We start from the raw sequence: 16,967 nt of genomic DNA, 5'->3' as shown, positions 1-16,967 counted from the left end.
GCTGCCTGGGATGGGGCTGTGCTAATACAGGGAGGGGGTGGTCCCGGGCAAGAAGGGGGAGGGCCTCCACCTAGCAGAGGGCAGAAGCCAGGCTCGCAGCGCCCCTCTTCCAGCCGTCTCTCCAGAGTCCATCTTGCCTGTTTCTGCCCAGCTGTATTTTCTGTCCCTCTTCATCTGCTTCTCTCTCCCAATCTTGGGCCACCCCTATCTTGTCTCCTCTCTTCAGGGGCGCCTAGCCGGAGTCTCTCTCAGTCTGCTTTGCCCGCTCCGACCAGCATCCTCCTCCGCCCCCGCACGCCCAGCCTCCAAACCCAGCGAAGCCACATCTGTCCTTAACCCAAAATCCTGCCAATTAAACCGCTGCCTCCAGCTTCGGCTGCTGCTGCTGCTGCTGACGTCGGGAGAACCAGCCGAGGCGAGGCCACCGCCTACGTGGGTAGGGTGCGGGAAGGCTACGGCCCCCTCCCGGCCGCCCCCCCCCCGCACCCTCCCACCCCCCCCCCCGTCATCGGTCTGTCTGCCCACAGCCAGGAGAGCTGCGCAAGGTCCGAGTGCAGCCCGTCCGAACCTCAGTCCCATCCAGCCTCGCACGCAGAGTCCCCCACCTACTCCCAGACCCCCCAGCTGGGTCCCCTGCACCTCCACCCCACTCCAAGACTCCAAACTGCGCCGCGGGCACGCCTCACATGCCCTGGCGCCGGGGTCCCCCTGCTGCGCTCTCCGCGTCCCCAGCTCTCCAACTGCACGCTCCCTGAGCACCCTCTGCGCCTCACCCACGCACTTCCCGTGCCCCCGCGCCCCCACCCCGCGCGGGCACCCGCACTCCCGGCACCCTCCGCGCTCTGGTCCTCTGTTTCCCCGCTCCTGCGGCGCTGACTCTACTGGCACAGAGGCGTCGCCGTGGGAACCGGGAGGGGGCACATTAAGAGCAATTAGTCTGCTCACGGTTGGCAGCGATACCTTAATAAATAATAGTCTGAAAGGCATGTAAATAAAATTAAAGCGCATTACGCGGGCAGGAGGCGCGGCACGGGCCGCGAGCTGGTTCTGAGACCCCGGGAGATTGGCGCGTGCCGGCGGTTGCTGGGGGTTCCTGCGCCGCAGAGGCCCCCACCCTCGGCCAGGGACTGAGCAGGGAGGAGGGGAGGGAGAGGCCCAGCGAAGGAGCCCAGGACAGAGACAGACACTGAGAAAGACATCCAAAGCGACAGGGAAAGAGAAAAAGAGGGGGGAGGGGAGGAGGGAAAGGGAATAAATTGACGGAAAGGGGAGTGAGGACAGAAGTAGGGGAGCTCAAGAGGCAGAATCTAGTGCCCCAAGGATATAGAAGAAAGAGCTCCCTCTCTCCTACTCGAATCGCTTTTTTCCCTTGGATTCCTCTCCTACCTCTAATCGCTCCTTCTCAGCCCTTTGCTGGCTTCAACCCCTTAACCCTGGGGGGCCCAAGCCCTCAGACCCAGGGCCTCTTACCTGTCTTCATTTACTCACGTGTTAACTGTCATTCGTATGTGGCCTCCCACGTTCACACTCCAGCCAGACCTGTCTCCTCTGAATCACTGACTAACCTACATCTCTTGGGTGTCCAGACCTTAACGCGCCTGGAACCTAACATCAGCCCTCCTTTCCGAAACCTGCTTTGCCCCCCAGTCTTCCCCAGTTGGATAAGTGGTAGCTCCCTCCTTCCGGTTGTTGAGACCAAAAACCTTGGAGCCCTTCCGGCTGCCTCTCTCTCACACCTCATGTCCAGCCCATCAGAGAATCCTGTCCTCTCTCCCTTGAAAATGTGTCTGGAATCTTTCCATGCCTCCCAGCTCCCTGGCCACCATATTGGCCCAAACTCCCATTATTTCTCACCCGATTGTTGTAACAGCTTCTCCTCATTGGGGTCCCCCATGCCCACAGTCTCTCTATGGACAGAATAGAGATTTACAAAACAAAACAAAACAAAAAACAAGTCGGATTAAGCCACTCCTCTGCTCAGATGTTTCATTCGGAGGAAAAGCCAACATCCTTAAAATGACCCATGAGGCCCTGCGCCATCTACCCTCCACCTCCTCCCCGATTTCTCTGCCCTCACTCTCTCTGCTCCAGCCATCCTGGCCTCTTCCATGTGCCTTGAACACCCCAAGCCTGTTCCTACCTCAGGACCTTTGCACTAGCTCTTCCCTCTTCCTGGAACATTCTTTCCCCGCATATCATCATAGTTTAGCCATCACCTTCAAGTCTTCAAGTCTTTAGCCTTCAAGTCTTTGCTCAAGTGTCCCATTCTCCATGAGGCCAACCATGGCCATTCTACTGAAATTGTGACTTTCTCTCCCCCCAACAAAGAAAAACCTCATCCTCATCACTGTGCTTGATTCCTCCATAGCGCTCAACCCCTTCTAATATGCTATATAACTACCTACCTGTTCTTTGCCTCTCTCTCTTTCCCCAGTAGAAAGTAAGCTCCGTGAAAGCATGGATTTTGTCCTTAGCCCCCTCCCTCACTTGGTATCTCCAGTACCTTGAACAGTGCCAGGTACCTAAAAGAGAATCAAAAATACTTGAAAGAAGGGGACTTCCCTGGTGACGCAGTGGTTAAGAATCCACCTGCCAATGCAGGGGACACGGGTTTGAGCCTTGGTCCAGGAAGATCCCACATGCCGTGGAGCAACTAAGCCCGTGCACCACAACTACTGAAGCCCGCGTGCCTAGAGCCCGTGCTCCACAACAAGAGAAGCCACCGCAATAAGAAGCTGTGCACCGCAATGAAGAGTAGCCCCCATTCGCCGCAACTAGAAAGAGCTTGTGCACAGCAGCAAAGACCCAACGCAGCCAAAAATAAATAAATTTATTTTAAAAAATATTTGAAAGAAGGGAAGAAGGGAGGGTAGTTGGTTGGAGGGGAGGGAAGGAAGGGGAATAAAAGAGGAGAGAAAGAGAGTCCCAGGAGGAGGGAGCAGCATGGGCAAAGGGACGTGGTCTGGGCAGGCACACAGGGTGGGGAGTACTTGGAAGGAAGGCCCTGGGGCTGGGGTGTTTGACCAACTTCCTCACCAGCCTGGTACCCAGGCTGAAGGAGCACTGGTGGGGGATACGGCAGCCCCATCTCTGCAGAGCCCCCCAACCCCAGGCGGAGAGAACCAGCTCCACCTCAGGCCCCAGCTGGGTGTTGGAACCCCAGGACTGCGGGTGGTACTGTATGGGTAGGCCCCAGTAACAGCCACAGAAATTACTGGTTGTGTGCGATTAGGGATAATTATGCTTAATAAGTCCAAAAGCAATTACCATGCAGGCAGCTTGCCGCTTTGGAAAACAGAGACCCCCCCCCCCACTCAGTGAGCAGGGTCCAGGGACTTGAGAAGGGGGAGAGTGGGCTTCATGGAATGGCAGAGGCGCTGGTCCATTTCTCCAGCAGATGCCTGAATCCTCCCGGGGGCACCCACACCAGGGGCTTGCTCCCCTCCCGTCGTGAGGAGCTCGCTATCACACAGGCAGCTCCTCCTGTCACTGGAGGTCTGCACATACCAGTTTGCATACAATTCTGTCTGTTCCCGGCTGTGCTGTGACCGCTTCACTTCCTCACTCAACATCTTAGCACGTGCAGAGACACAGAACTGGAGTATCGTTGTAAAACCACCGATACACGTCGCTCCTGCCTGTCTTACTGACTCACTACATCACTGAGGCAGCATCTCTCATTAGTCCCACTGCGCGAGTGAAGAAACCCAGCCTCTTGGAGGCCAAGCCCCTAGCAGTGGTGAATAACAGAGTCAGAACTCATATTTCAGCCTGTTTGATGTCAAAAGGTCTGTTCCGAACACCTAAGCTTTACGGCTCCCCCCCCACCCCGGAGCCACACAGAACCAACCCAATCCATCTTCCCAGAAACTAACCCACAGCACTTCAAGTCTTTTCTTTTTTGCTCTGGACAGAAGCAGTGGCTGGACTCCTTGCACTGTGACCAGGAGGCCATGTGGCACAATGAAAGGCAACTTGGTTCCTTCCATTGGTTCTGCTGCCAGCTAACTCTGTGGCCTGGAGGAAATCACCTGACCTGTAGGGGCCTCTGTTTTGTTTTTTTGTTTTTGTTTTTTTTTACATCTTTATTGGAGTATAATCGCTTTAAAATGGTGTGTTAGTTTCTGCTTTCTAACAAAGTGAATCAGTTATACATATACATATGTTCCCATATCTCTTCCCTCTTGCATCTCCCTCCCTCCCACCCTCCCTATCCCACCCCTCCAGGTGGTCCGAGCTGATCTCCCTGTGCTCTGTGGCTGCTTCCCACTAGCTATCTACCTTACGTTTGGTAGTGTATACATGTCCATGCCTCTCTCTCGCTTTGTCACAGCTTACCCGAATGGACTTGAGGATATGGGGAGCGGGGCCTCTGTTTTGCCATCCACACAAAGTGGGGAGGGGCCCCCAATTCATGACCTTTGGTTCTGCTCGCTAAGGCCAACCCTAAGGCCTGAGCAGCTCCAGGCCCACACTAGCACAACGCTTCCACAGCTGGGGCCTGGGAAGACTTAGCAACCTTCTCCACCCCCCGGGACAGTTTCCTTTCTTCCTCTGTCTGGAACTGCCCTTTAGAGGCACCTCAAGAAGACACCTTAGAAGGCACAATGACCAACACTCTGCTCTGGACACACAACCCTGCCCTTCCGTGACCCCAAACATCTACCTTCAACTTCCTTATTAGACCTTGATCTCCAGAGGAAGGGGAGAGAAGTGGAAGTTTGCAGGACACCAAGAATATCATAATAAAATGCAATAAATGCCCTCCTTAAGTTTGCAGCCATCATATGGGTAGAGATGCCTTTGTACGATAATAATAACTTATGGTGGCTTATAGGATGACACTCTGATGTCCATTTTCTCATGTGATCTCTACATCAACCCTATCAAAGCATGAATGGTGCTGCCCACATTTCAAACATTAGGAAACTGAGGCCCAGGAAGTAGGAGCAACTTGTCCAAGATGGCACAGCTGGCAAAAGGCAGAACCAGCCTTTGAATCCAGATGTGACACCAAAGCCTGTGCTTGCGATCACTATTCTGTACCTCCTCACAGCCTCAAAGCCAGCTGCTCTGGAATCTGGAAATCAAATAGGAGAGTGATGCAGTCTGCAAGGGCCCAATCCACCCACTCCCACAGCATTAGGGGGTTGTCAGAAGCTAGTGAAGCTCTCTGGCCCAATCCTGCTGGCATCTGTCTTGGTAGAATGTCCAGTGAGACTATTTCTCTACTGAGGATTTTCCTCAGGGTCTCAGAGGGAAAGAGAAGTATCTGAAAGAGTAAATACCACAATAAAGGCATCTCACTATGGCTGGAGCAGTTCAGTGTGGGGATGGAGAGCACATGAACATAACTGAAACCACTCCAGCACCCTAAATCTCCAGGCCTGAAGGCAGAGGGAAAGAATGGAGTGGACTTCAGAGGACCTCAAATATTGGATCAGGAGGGAATATACACCCTCGAGCTCCCAGAGTAGGAAAAAAATTGCTACTACTATAAAAAAAATCGAATTGCCAACCACCCGTAAAATCTGTTCCATTAATATGAAGCACATAAAATGATCTGTTTTTCTGCCACAGTATGAAAATTACAAATTTATTAAGAAAAATCAGAAAATAGTATCACTGAAAAACAATGATCCATGGGAGAGGTGGGCTAGCATTCGGATACGCAAATATTCCCCAAAGAAGTGGGGTCCCAAACCACACCTAGAAAGATTCTCAAATGTACAGAAACTGGGCAGTGACCCCAGGAGATTCCGATTCAACACATGAGATGCAAGGCCTAGGAATCACCGTGATGATGGACTCTCCCCAAGAGATTTTGCAGCAGCCATTCCAGCCTGGTCAGGAGTTGGGGACCACTGCCCAGGTACTAGCCGTATTTCAGCACCAGGGACAGGGACGCACACATTGGCTCTCTCAAAAGTGCCTGGTCACTCTGCCTATAGGGGCGGGGGTGGGGGGGGTGGAGTTTAGTTCTTTTATCTTTTTTGGTAGGGGGAGAAAAGTGGGAACTTCTCACCTCATCACTCTCCCTGGTGGAGAGGGAAGCACACCTTCTTTACGGCCACTGTGGCTCAAGCCTTGCAGGGCATGAAAAGCTAATGGAAGTGGGGTGGAGAGGATCACGTCAGTCTCGAAGATGAGGGACACGTAGGACTTCTGGGGCTTCTAACGTGCTATTGTGTGTTGATTATTTCCAAGATGATGGGGGAGAAGTGCTCAGTGTTTCTCAGACTTTCTCTCATGGAGCATCTATAGGAATAGCTAAGTAATTCAGCACTTATTACACGCCAGGCACTGCTCTAAGATCTTTCCTTTTTTGTTTTTTTTTTTTCTTTTTAACATCTTTATTAGAGTATAATTGCATTCCAATGGTGTGTTAGTTTCTGCTTTATAACAAAGTGAATCAGTTACACATATACATATGTTCCCATATCTCTTCCCTCTTGCATCTCCCTCCTCCCACACTCCCTATCCCACCCCTCCAGGTGGTCACAAAGCACCGAGCTGATCTCCCTGTGCTATGTGGCTGCTTCCCACCAGCTAAGAGATCTTTCCATTTTAAGGCATTTTTTTCTTCACAACGACCTATGAAGCAGGTGTTATTATTGTTACCATTTTGCAGAAAGGGAAACTGAGGCACAGAGGGATCAAATACTTATCCAAGGTCACATGGCTAGTATGCTGCTGAGCAGGGGTTTGTTAACCTCGTCAGACAGGCTCCAAAGTCTGTGCTTTAACCACGTCCCACCTTGAGGACCTGGAGTTCATAGGCCACAGTGTGGAAAATGCCTGTCTATTTAGCTTTGGAAATTTTAGCAATAGATTTTCCTTTTCAATTTTGCTGGCTTTGGGCTGTGTTTCAATTCACTGAGCAAATAGTGGCAGGAGAAAGGAGAGGAGAGTGGCTGGAGGAAGGAGGGAAGGAGAAGAGAGTAGGTGAAAGAGAAAGAAAGAAGGCAACAGAGGAGAAAGAACGAGTGCGAGAAAGAAGGAAGAAAGGAAAGGACGTAGACGGATAAGGAGGGGAGAAAAGCGGGGAACAGAAAAGGACCTCCTCCCCTAGGCTCCTGTTCCTGGGGTCCTCCCGCCACTTCCTCCAAAGCCCCCACTTTCCCCCATCCTCCTCCGTAAAGCACCACCCTTCTCCACAGCCAGACGAACACCCTTCTCTGGGCAGTGCTCTGGAGGTCACCTGGGGGGGCAGGATCTGGAGCTGGTCCTGCCTGCAAGCCCTTCCATCTCCAGAGCCCCATTCTGGGCCTCGCCCCTCTCCAGCCACTTTTCTGTACAGTTTCCCCAGAGCAAACCAGCCTGCCTGCCACCCACCACCGCCAGGAACCACTGCTCCCTTGCTGTCTCCCTAGATCTTCCAAAAGGGCCTGACATGGTTTCTCTCTGGTTTCACCTCCTCCCTGCTTAGGTGGCTCAGTCGGCTCTAGGACTCAGCTGAGCCTCTCATCTTCCGGTCTTAAAAAAAAACCCGAAACACAGATCCTGCTTCTCTTCCCACACGGAGCATCAGCACCAAATTGGAGCATCACCGGTGACAGTCCCTGCTCAGGGCCGAGCCCTGGGGCTTCCTTGAGGGCATCAGGGTGATGTCATCTCGATGGCCTGAGACACCAGGGGACTCCAGCCCCATCCAGGTCAGCCCCCACCCCAGCCTCAGGCCTCTCACTGCCCAAGGCACCTCTGGGAGGAAATTCAGGACCAATGTTGCCACGGTAACCATGGTACCAGCGCTTGGTACTCGCTATGCTCAGCTTATAGAATTATATTACCTGGAATTTTAAAATGAGAAGTAGCTACCGTCATGGAAAGAGCAATGGACTGGGATTCAGGGGGCCCACTTCTGGCCGCAGCAAAGTCACTATCAAGCAAAGAGACTCTGACAAGTTACCTGTCCCTGCTGGGACTCAGCTGCCCAGCCTGTCAAATGTACGTCTATGTGAATGTGGGGAGGGTCGGGTGGGATGATCCCCAAGGTCTCTAAAATTGGTGGATGCCTCCCGTAGCTGGGTGACTGCATGAAGTTCCCCTCAACATCCACCTACCAGCTCCTGGGAGAGGGTGAAAAAACAGTCCGAAGAGTATTATCAAAAGCTCTGTTTCAGTTCTCATTTCCACAGCCAGAAATCAGAAACGCATTAGTCCAAGGAAGCCAACTTCCCTCATGAGTTGGTTTCTCTTAGAAAAAAACTACATCCCTGAGGCTGCCAGGAATCTTTGGTCTTCTTCCCATCTACCCATCCTTAAAAACAGCCCTTCCTTTGACTCAGTAATTCCCCTTCCAGAAATCTATGCTCAGAAACTCACCTAAAGCGTAGAAAAAAAGCTTGAACACAAAGAAATGCATCACTGTGAGGCTTACATCAGGGAAAACTTAAGAGTCCATCCAAGTGTCCAAATGTAAGGGAACGGCTGAGGAAGTTAGGGTACAAATTCCCAACCAGGATATTGTGACAGTCGTTAACAATTACCCTGACTGAGAGTTTTTACTCACACAGGAAATTGCTTATGCTTTAATGTTAAGTAGACGAAATAAGATGCCAACTGGTGTGTGCTGTATGATTTTTTTTTAAGGGCATAGAAAAAACAAAAAAACTTGGTTTAGGGTAAATTTTATTTTATTTCTTGAATTCTACTTTCCAAGTCTCTACAGCTAACGTGTATTATTATATTCTAGAAAGATTAATAAATCATTTTTAGTGTGTGCCTTGACAGGGAGGCAACAGGGTTTGACAGTTCTTGGTGCAAATCCTGACTCTGACGTCCTCTAGCCACGGGACTGATGATTTCCTTGACCTCTATGCCGTGGTTTCCTCGCATGGGGATGACACCTAGTGTGAAGATGGGATTAGACAAGACCCCTAGAGCACCTAGCACGGCACCTGGCGCAGAGTAGGCACACGGTAAACAGAAGCAATTAGCCGGATTCTGTGTGGCTGTCGTCTCAGACCCAGGCTGGCTGATGCCTCAGCGGCCTCCTTGAATCTTGGCCTCTGCCTCTCAGCCTGTAGTCTTCACTCTCTCATATTCTCTCCCAGCTCTGTCTCTGGCCCCATTTGGAGAGTCTGTGCCCTGTGTGCCCTGCCCCTGGCACAAGCCCATTCCAAGATACCAGCCACCCCAGGTCCTGCTCAAGGAGCTGCCCTTAGGGTTCTCCCAGGATCTCCAGCTGGGTTCACACTCTCCCCCAACCCCTCCCCACTGCAGGCTGGACCACTCCCCAGCCCCCTACAGCCCCACGGGCTGGGGTCTGCCCCCTGGCCAAGGATTCTTGGCCCTCAGTTGCTCTAAAAGAATTTCTCCAGCCCTGGGGACTGTCCCTTTTCACAGCCTTTGCTGCTTTCTCTGGGTCCTCTGGGGAAAACTCAGTCGGGCCTGAATCCGCCTCTGCACCCTTAGACAAGGGACAGGAGCATCTTTCAGTGAATCAGCCGGTAACAGCACCCCACCCACCAGGCTTGGTGACAGACCTATTTTACCTCTGATAATTCCACCAGTTTTTGGCACCTAAGAGGCAGGGAGAGATGCAGCAGGCAAGAGAACAATGAATATTTTGTGGGAGCCAGAGGCAACTGAAGATCTCTGCTGATGACAGGCAGACAGGAAGAGGCAGGGGAGAGGTGTCAGCACTGCAGGGTAGGGAAGAAGGCGGCGCCCGAGGGACACGAGGCTGAAACCCATCCTCCCTCCGTGCCTTCTCTCCCTCTCATTTCTTCTTTATTCCTTCTGTTTTCTTCCCTCCTTTTCCTTGTCCTTCCTTCTCCTTTTCCTTCATTTTTTTCTTTTTTCCCTCTTCGCTCTTTTCCTCCTCCTTTCCTTCCTTCATTCTTTCCTTGCTCATTAATTCATTCCTATTTTTAATTCCTCTTTCATCTATTTGTTAAAGGGATATTCCTTTTGCTCCTGCTCTGTGCTGAGTCCTCTGTTGGGCACTGGGGACACGGATGAACAAAACACAGCCCAGGTCCTCAAGGACACTGACCCTTATAACCCCATCAGCCCAGAGCACCGTGGGGGCCAGAGAAGCCCGGACTGATTTGTCTGGGGGAAGCTTCCCCGAGGAGGTGCCTGCCCTGCAGGAGGATGAGACCTTTGCCCAGCGGGCGAGGCGGGGCGAGGCATTGAGGCAGAGAACAGTGTGTGCAAAGGCACGGGGGAGGAACTGGCTGGGAGTGGCCCGAGGTGAGAGTGTGGCCAGATGGTGAGATGATGCCTCTCGCATGACTTACTGTGGGCCGGGCACTTCAATAAGCACTGTCTCCTGTACAATGGGGAAACTGAGGCTCAGAGAGTTATGTGACTTGCTTAACATCACACAGCCAGTAAATGGTAGAGCTGGGACTTGAATCCAGACTACGCAGCCGCCGTATCCCTACAGCCCTGCCCTGAACCTCCCAGAATCACAGAGCTGGGAACTAGGAACAGGCAGGAAAATCATCACCACCAAAGGCCTGTAGGTGGCAGTGCTGAGTACCACCAACTAGGAGCCTGCAACTTAACCCTGAGCCACCACCTCCCCATCTCTAAAGGCAAATAATAACTTTCTCATTGCTGGTGTCTCCTCCTGGCTCAGCAAAGGAGCAGCCTGGGGTAAGGGAAAGACTGAGGGCTTTGGGGGCAGAATCCTGGGTCCGGGTCCCAGCTGCATGACCTCACCTCTCAGAACCTCAGTGTCCTCAGGTGTAGACTGCTGACAATAACATTCCCCTCAATACCTAATGGAAGTAGGGATTCCTGATATCTACATGAAATTACACAAATTAAGTACCAACTACTCCACCTGCATTCATTCATTCATTCATTTTATTTAGAAAATAGACACACAGTGTCTATGTGTGCCTGTCACTGAGCTAGACGTAGGGGTGGGGGTTGAATACCCCCGAGTCTAAAAAGGCCAAGGTCCCTGCTTTAATGGTCTGTGCATGCTGGGGGTGGAGAGAGCAGAGTGACAAAAAATAAAACTGGGCGATGTAATGGCAAGTGACTGAGACAGGGTGATCATGTAAGCCTTCTCTGAAGAGACAAATGGCAAGAAGAGTCAGCCATGCAAAGACCTGGAGAGACATTCTGCAGAGGGGACAGCATGTGCAAAGGCCCTGAGGAGGCAAAGGGCTCGGTGTCTAGGAGGCTGGTAAGGCTGAAGAGAGGGAGTGGTGGGGAAAGTGGCAGGGCTGAAGTTGGAATGGTAAGTATGGCCAGGTCAGGATGGGGTCCTAGAATGTCTGCAGAAGGAGTTTGACACATAGCAGGAGCTCAATATTAATAGCTAAAGGTATGATCTCTGGTCCCATGCCCTCATTTAGTAGCTGGGGAGACTGAGACTGACCCATCAGCCTCACCTTTTGCCTATAAGGGGCCAGCTCTGGCTTGGATGACTGCTAATGGCCTAGTGGCCTGTCCCGATATAGAGGGCCTCAGGGGCCACTACACATCAGGTCTTGAGTTCTGAATAAAATAAAGTGGAGCCCAGGGGTGACCACCTTTTCTGACCCCCTCCAGCTTCACCTGTTTCACGTGCTTTAACACTGTACAGTGATGGAAACCAGGAATAGGTGGCCCTTGAGTCCAGGTGAGCCCCAGGCCATCCCAATCAGGCAGGGAGTTAATCCTGAATTGACTGAGGTCTGGGAAGCTGCAGGGAAGGGATCCTCTCCCAGCAGCTAAAGCCCTGAACCCCAGGTGGCAGCGAGGAGAGGTGGGGGGGTAGGTTTCCCACTACCACCCTCAGCACCTGTGAGACGTGCTCAGATTTTCTGGTGACCCCCTCAGAGCCCCCCCAAGAACGGCTGGAGAATCGCTGCCTGACTGTCAGATGCCCAGGACTGCCGTTCCTCAGGACCACCTTCCCAGAACCGCTGCATCCCTGTTCGGTGTGTTCTCTTTCCCTCGCAGTCTCTGTCTCTCTGATCTCTCCCTCCTTCTCCCCCATCCTCAGACTCTCCACCGCCTCTCTTATTTCCCTTTGCTCCCTTGTCTCTACCCCCCTCTCTTGTTCCTCTTTTCTGAGTTGACCAGTTGCTGGTTGGTTGACTGATTGATTGGTTTCTCTCTCCCTCCTGGTTCCCAGCAGACATCCAGGGAGTCTGTAAGGATGCATGAAACTCAAGTTCAACAATGATCCAGTCCACATTCTCGGGTAGTCAGCTGGTCAGGCTCTGTCCGGGAACTGACATCTGCATCACCAAAGGGAGAGAGGTCTGCTGGTCATTGGAAGACCTTCTGCCAAGAGTGTTTCTCTCCACGGTGCTATAGATGAAGATTGCAATGGGAGGCTGTGAGTTCGAGGTGTGTCCGCTGTGAGTTCGAGGTGTGTCCGTCTGCAGAGCAGCAGCTCCCTCTGTGCCCCCCAATACAAGCCGAGCTATTGGCTTCCAGGGGTACCCAAGGGACAGCCAGGCTGAATCACCTGGGGAGCTTGTTGAAAACACAGATCCTAAGGCCCAATTACTAAACTGGAGTTTTCGGGGCTGTAGCCCCAGCGTTTGTATTTTTAACAAGATCCCTGGAGATTTTGATAGACAGTGGGAACTGAGGAAGCCGAGCAAGGTGGGGGCTGGAGTGAGGGGAGTTCGCACCCTCTTTATTCAATCATCCACCATCTCCCCCTTCGTGCCAGGCAGTGTGCTCAGAGCTGGGTATTCATGGGTGAAGAAAACAGACACAGCGCCTGCCCTGTGGACCTCATCCTGACCCAACTCCTAACGTTCCTACTGTACCCCACGCAGTCTGGTCCTGCGCTTCTCTCCCCTGCCCTCCTGAAGCTCACCCCCCCCCGTGCCAGCTGCACTGGACCTCATCTGGCTCCTGGAATGATCTGCACCCTTCAGACCACCAGGCACTTTCTATGTGGCTCTGTTCCATCTGCTCTCCCCATCTTTGCCTTGTTAAACCCACTCATCCGCCAGAAACATTGGCAGTAAAATGGCTAAGATGCTGGATTCCAAAGCCAGAGGGCCTGGGTTCAAATCCCTACCCTGCTACTTACTAACTGTATATATTGGACAACTTCCTCCTTCCTTCTGTGCCTCAGTTTCCCAATCTGTAAAATAATGATAATCATCATTTCCTCAAGGAAATCCCCAAACCACTCCTAACTCCCTGTTTCATGTTTTCTTAGTGGTCTCTGCTTTGGGGGGTAGAGCTTAAAACTGTTTGTCATTTCTTTCCACTCATAACTATTGGAGTCGTGTCTGTCTTCCCCACGAGGGCGAATACCATTTCTACTTAGTCCTCGCCGCTGGACCCCATTCCCAGCACAAAGCCTGATGCTTCCTGGGAGGTCAAAAAATATTTGTTGTCTGAGCAAATGAAGGGACCAGATGTGACCCTCTTCAAGCCGGGCAATCTTGCCTCCTCCAAGTCCACCTCAGCACGAGTCACTGTCAAAGAAACACGCATTTTAGACCCAGAAGTCATCCCAAGGCCACTTGAAGGATGGACTGTAGTCTCTTGAGAGAATGACAAAGAGCGGGGGTGGGGCTGGCGGGGGTGGGCAGGGGGTGAACATGTTAATCACTCGGACCTAACACCTTTAAATCCCTTCAACACCCCCTCTGGCCGGCTGCAGCCTCTCGGGAGAAGGCGCCAGGCTGCTACTCCAGGAAGGAAGCCCAGACTGAAGTGCTGTTTGCCTGTTTATTGGGCGAGGCATCTGGAAACCACACCATGAGCTCTGGAACCTTCCTCCTCCAAGGGAAGGATTCCGTGGCCAGCCACGGGCAATATGAACCCCTGAAGGACTGGTGGACGAAGAGCCCTCAGCTCTCTTCTCCCAGACTCGACCAGCATGTCCTGAGGTCCCCTTGGAAGGGACTGAGGGAGGAGCCCCTCCCTCACCCCTGACTGCATAAACCAGCAGATGAGGAAAGACAGTCTAATGTGGGTACTTCCCTTTCATTCTTGATGAACTTAGCGTCCATACAGTCCTCACGGAATGTTGGAACTGTCAGGGAACTTAACAGAAAAAGACATTTACTCTGAGCCTTCAGTAAGTCCCTTCCCTTCTCAGAGTTTGTTTTCTCCACCTACACGAGGGCTGCTAGACTCCCTTCCAGCTGGAAACCAAGATGGTCCTGGGAAACCTAGGGCAGCAAGAGGAATTGGCCCAGGGCTTCGGCACGTGGAGTTAGAGGGAACAGCGAAGACTTCCCTCAAGTTGGCCATCCTCCTAGGGCAGAGTCATAAAGACCACAGGATCTTAAGTGACCAAAAGGCCTAGGACGGTTTCTATCAAAACACATGTAGCAGAGTGGTGCCTCTAGGTACGGGTCTTAACCACAGAGGATCTTTCTTTCCCATGGCCGTCAGGGTAATTTGCCTGTGTTCTCTAAGACACGCCTTTAGGCTGCTTTGTATTACTTATGTGTCCCGTCTCCCTCAGAGAGCTGTAAAGACCCCCCATGTTCAGGAAGCACACTTACTTTTGTGTCCCTGGTAATAAGAGACACCGTATCCTGTGTGCTGACGGACACTCACTAAATGTCTGCTGGCTTGAGTTTTTTTAAAAAATCAATTTTGCAACTGCTGGCTGTGTGATGTCAGGCAAATTTCTTAACCTCTCTGAGTTCAGTTTTCTTATTTGTAATATGAGAATTAAAAATGTATCTGCCTGCAGGGTCCTTTTGAGATTAAATAAAATTATGCACATAAGGTGCTTAGCTCTACGTCTATCACAGATAAAGCCCTCAATAAATGTTGATAATTAATAGTATTAGTAATTGTGGTGGTGATGGTGACAATGATGGTGGCAATAGTGATAATGGTGGTGGTGATAATAGCTGTGTGGATGGCAGTGGTGATCATGGTGGCAAAACTGGTGGTAATGATGGTGTGGTGGTAATGGTGATGGTGGTGATGGTGGCCCTGTTGGTGGTGGTGGAGGTGGTGGTGATGGTAGTGATGGTGGTGGTGGTGGTGGTGGTGGTGGTGGTGGTGGTGGTGGTGGTGGTGGTGATGGTGGTGGTGGTGGTGGTGGTGGTGGTGGTGGTGATGGTGGTGGGGGGGTGGTGGTGGTGGTGGTGGTGATGGTGGTGTTGGTGATGGTGGTGGTGCTGATGGTGGCCATGTTGGTGGTGCTGATGGTGGTGATGGTGGTGGTGCTGATTGGTGGTGATGGTGGTGATGGTGGCCATGTTGGTGATAGTGGTGATGGTGGTGGTGGTGGTGATGGTGGCCATGTTGGTGGTGATGGTGGTGGTGCTGATGGTGGCCATGTTGGTGGTGGTGATGGTGGTGGTGCTGATTGGTGGTGATGGTGGTGTTGGTGGCCATGTTGGTGGTGGTGGTGGTGGTGCTGATGGTGGTGGTGATGATGGTGGCCATGTTGGTGGTGATGGTGGTGATGGTGGTGGTGGTGGTGCTGATTGGTGGAGGTGGTGGTGGTGATGGTGATAGTAATGGTAGCAATGGTTGTGGTACTGGTGTCAGTGATGAAGAAAATGATAATATGATGTTGATGCCAGCCTTGCCTAGGTCAGCTCAGGTTAACCCAGAATCAGTTCCCCCACTGGCCCCCAAGTCCAGCCAATACTTGGCAAAGCAGGTCCTTGGAACCCTGGCAAGGTCTTTTGGCCTCAAGCAATGCCCCTGAAGTGGAAGCAGAAAGCATACCCCCGCAGTCAACGTGAGGTTGTGCCGTTTCACATGGCACGTTCTGCCAACAGAAGGGGAACGTAATAATTTTCAAAGGGATATTTGTGCACTTGAGGTGCTGAACAGCCACTTAACACAGTCCTCAGCAAGGAAGGTGAGACATGTGGGCAATAAGAAATCTGTATCCATTACACCCAAGAGGACGGGCGCTGCATGTGCGGATCAGAGGCTGGATTCCACTTGTCTGGGAAAGGGCTGATTAGGAAATGAAGCAGAGACCTTTGCTGAGCTCCTCCTGTGTGTAGGCTGGGCTTTGTGAAGGGTACAACTGAGCATGAAACCCAACAGTTACCTTAAAAAGCCAGATGCAGGGAAGGGAAGCAAGATATATAGAAAAAAGACACCAGCATCTGTCCATTCATTCAACAAATGTCCACTGACACCTAATATGTATCAGGCCTGTGGTAGGCCCTGGGAATACTGAAAAAAAAGGTTCTGTCCTTCAAGAAGCTCCCAGCCTGTTGGAACTTACAGACAAGTAAATAAATTTATAAATTTATTTACAGACAAGTAAATAAATACAAAAAGTGGGCCCCGAGCTACACAATGACCATCTCTCACTGAGGGCTCACATGTGCCTAGCACTGGGCTAAGAATCTTACTTTCATCATCTCATTAATCTTCCCAAGATCCTGTGAAGTGAGGACCATTATGATTCCCATTTTATAGAGGAGCAGACTGGGACGCCCCAGAGCTTAAGCAACTTGCCCTAAGTCACAGAGCTCCTAAGTGGAGGAGTCAGGATTTGAACTTGGCCTTGGCTTTTAGGTGCCATCCTGGCCCAGGAGAGGGAGGATCTCAGCTCGGCCCGGAGGATCAGGAAGGGTTCACAGGAGACCCCTGAGCTGGGTCATGAAAGATGAGAGGCAGCGTGCCAGGAGCTGGGGTGTGGCGGGCAGGGCTTGGGCCGAACCAGGCATTCTCCTTTAGAACCAGGCATTCTAAAGGAGTCACAGCGGGACCACGTGTGGAGGTGAGAAGGCACGGGGCATTCCCAGGGGACAGTGAGAAGAGCAAGGGTGCTGAGGTGGAAAGTTCCTGCAGGTGAAGGGGGAGTGAGACCACTAAGTGAGGGCTGAGGTCCCCGTGCTGACTACTGGACTGAGAGCAGAGCAACCGGGAACCTAAAGCAGCCCGCAGCTGAGCTCTGGGCTCCTGCTGGGCAGTGCGTGCACAAAGTGTGGCTCCTTACCCTCCTGGCACCTGGTCCTCAAGAAAGCCAAATCCCTCCTGGGCTTCACAGTAAAACTGCACTTTCATATACTGCTGATGTGGTGCAAAGAGCACGAGCTTGGGTT

Source organism: Orcinus orca, chromosome 1 (genome assembly GCF_937001465.1).
Source record: "Orcinus orca chromosome 1, mOrcOrc1.1, whole genome shotgun sequence".
In the NCBI taxonomy this organism is placed as follows: Eukaryota; Metazoa; Chordata; class Mammalia; order Artiodactyla; family Delphinidae; genus Orcinus; species Orcinus orca.
Note: the sequence above shows the minus strand (reverse complement) of the source record.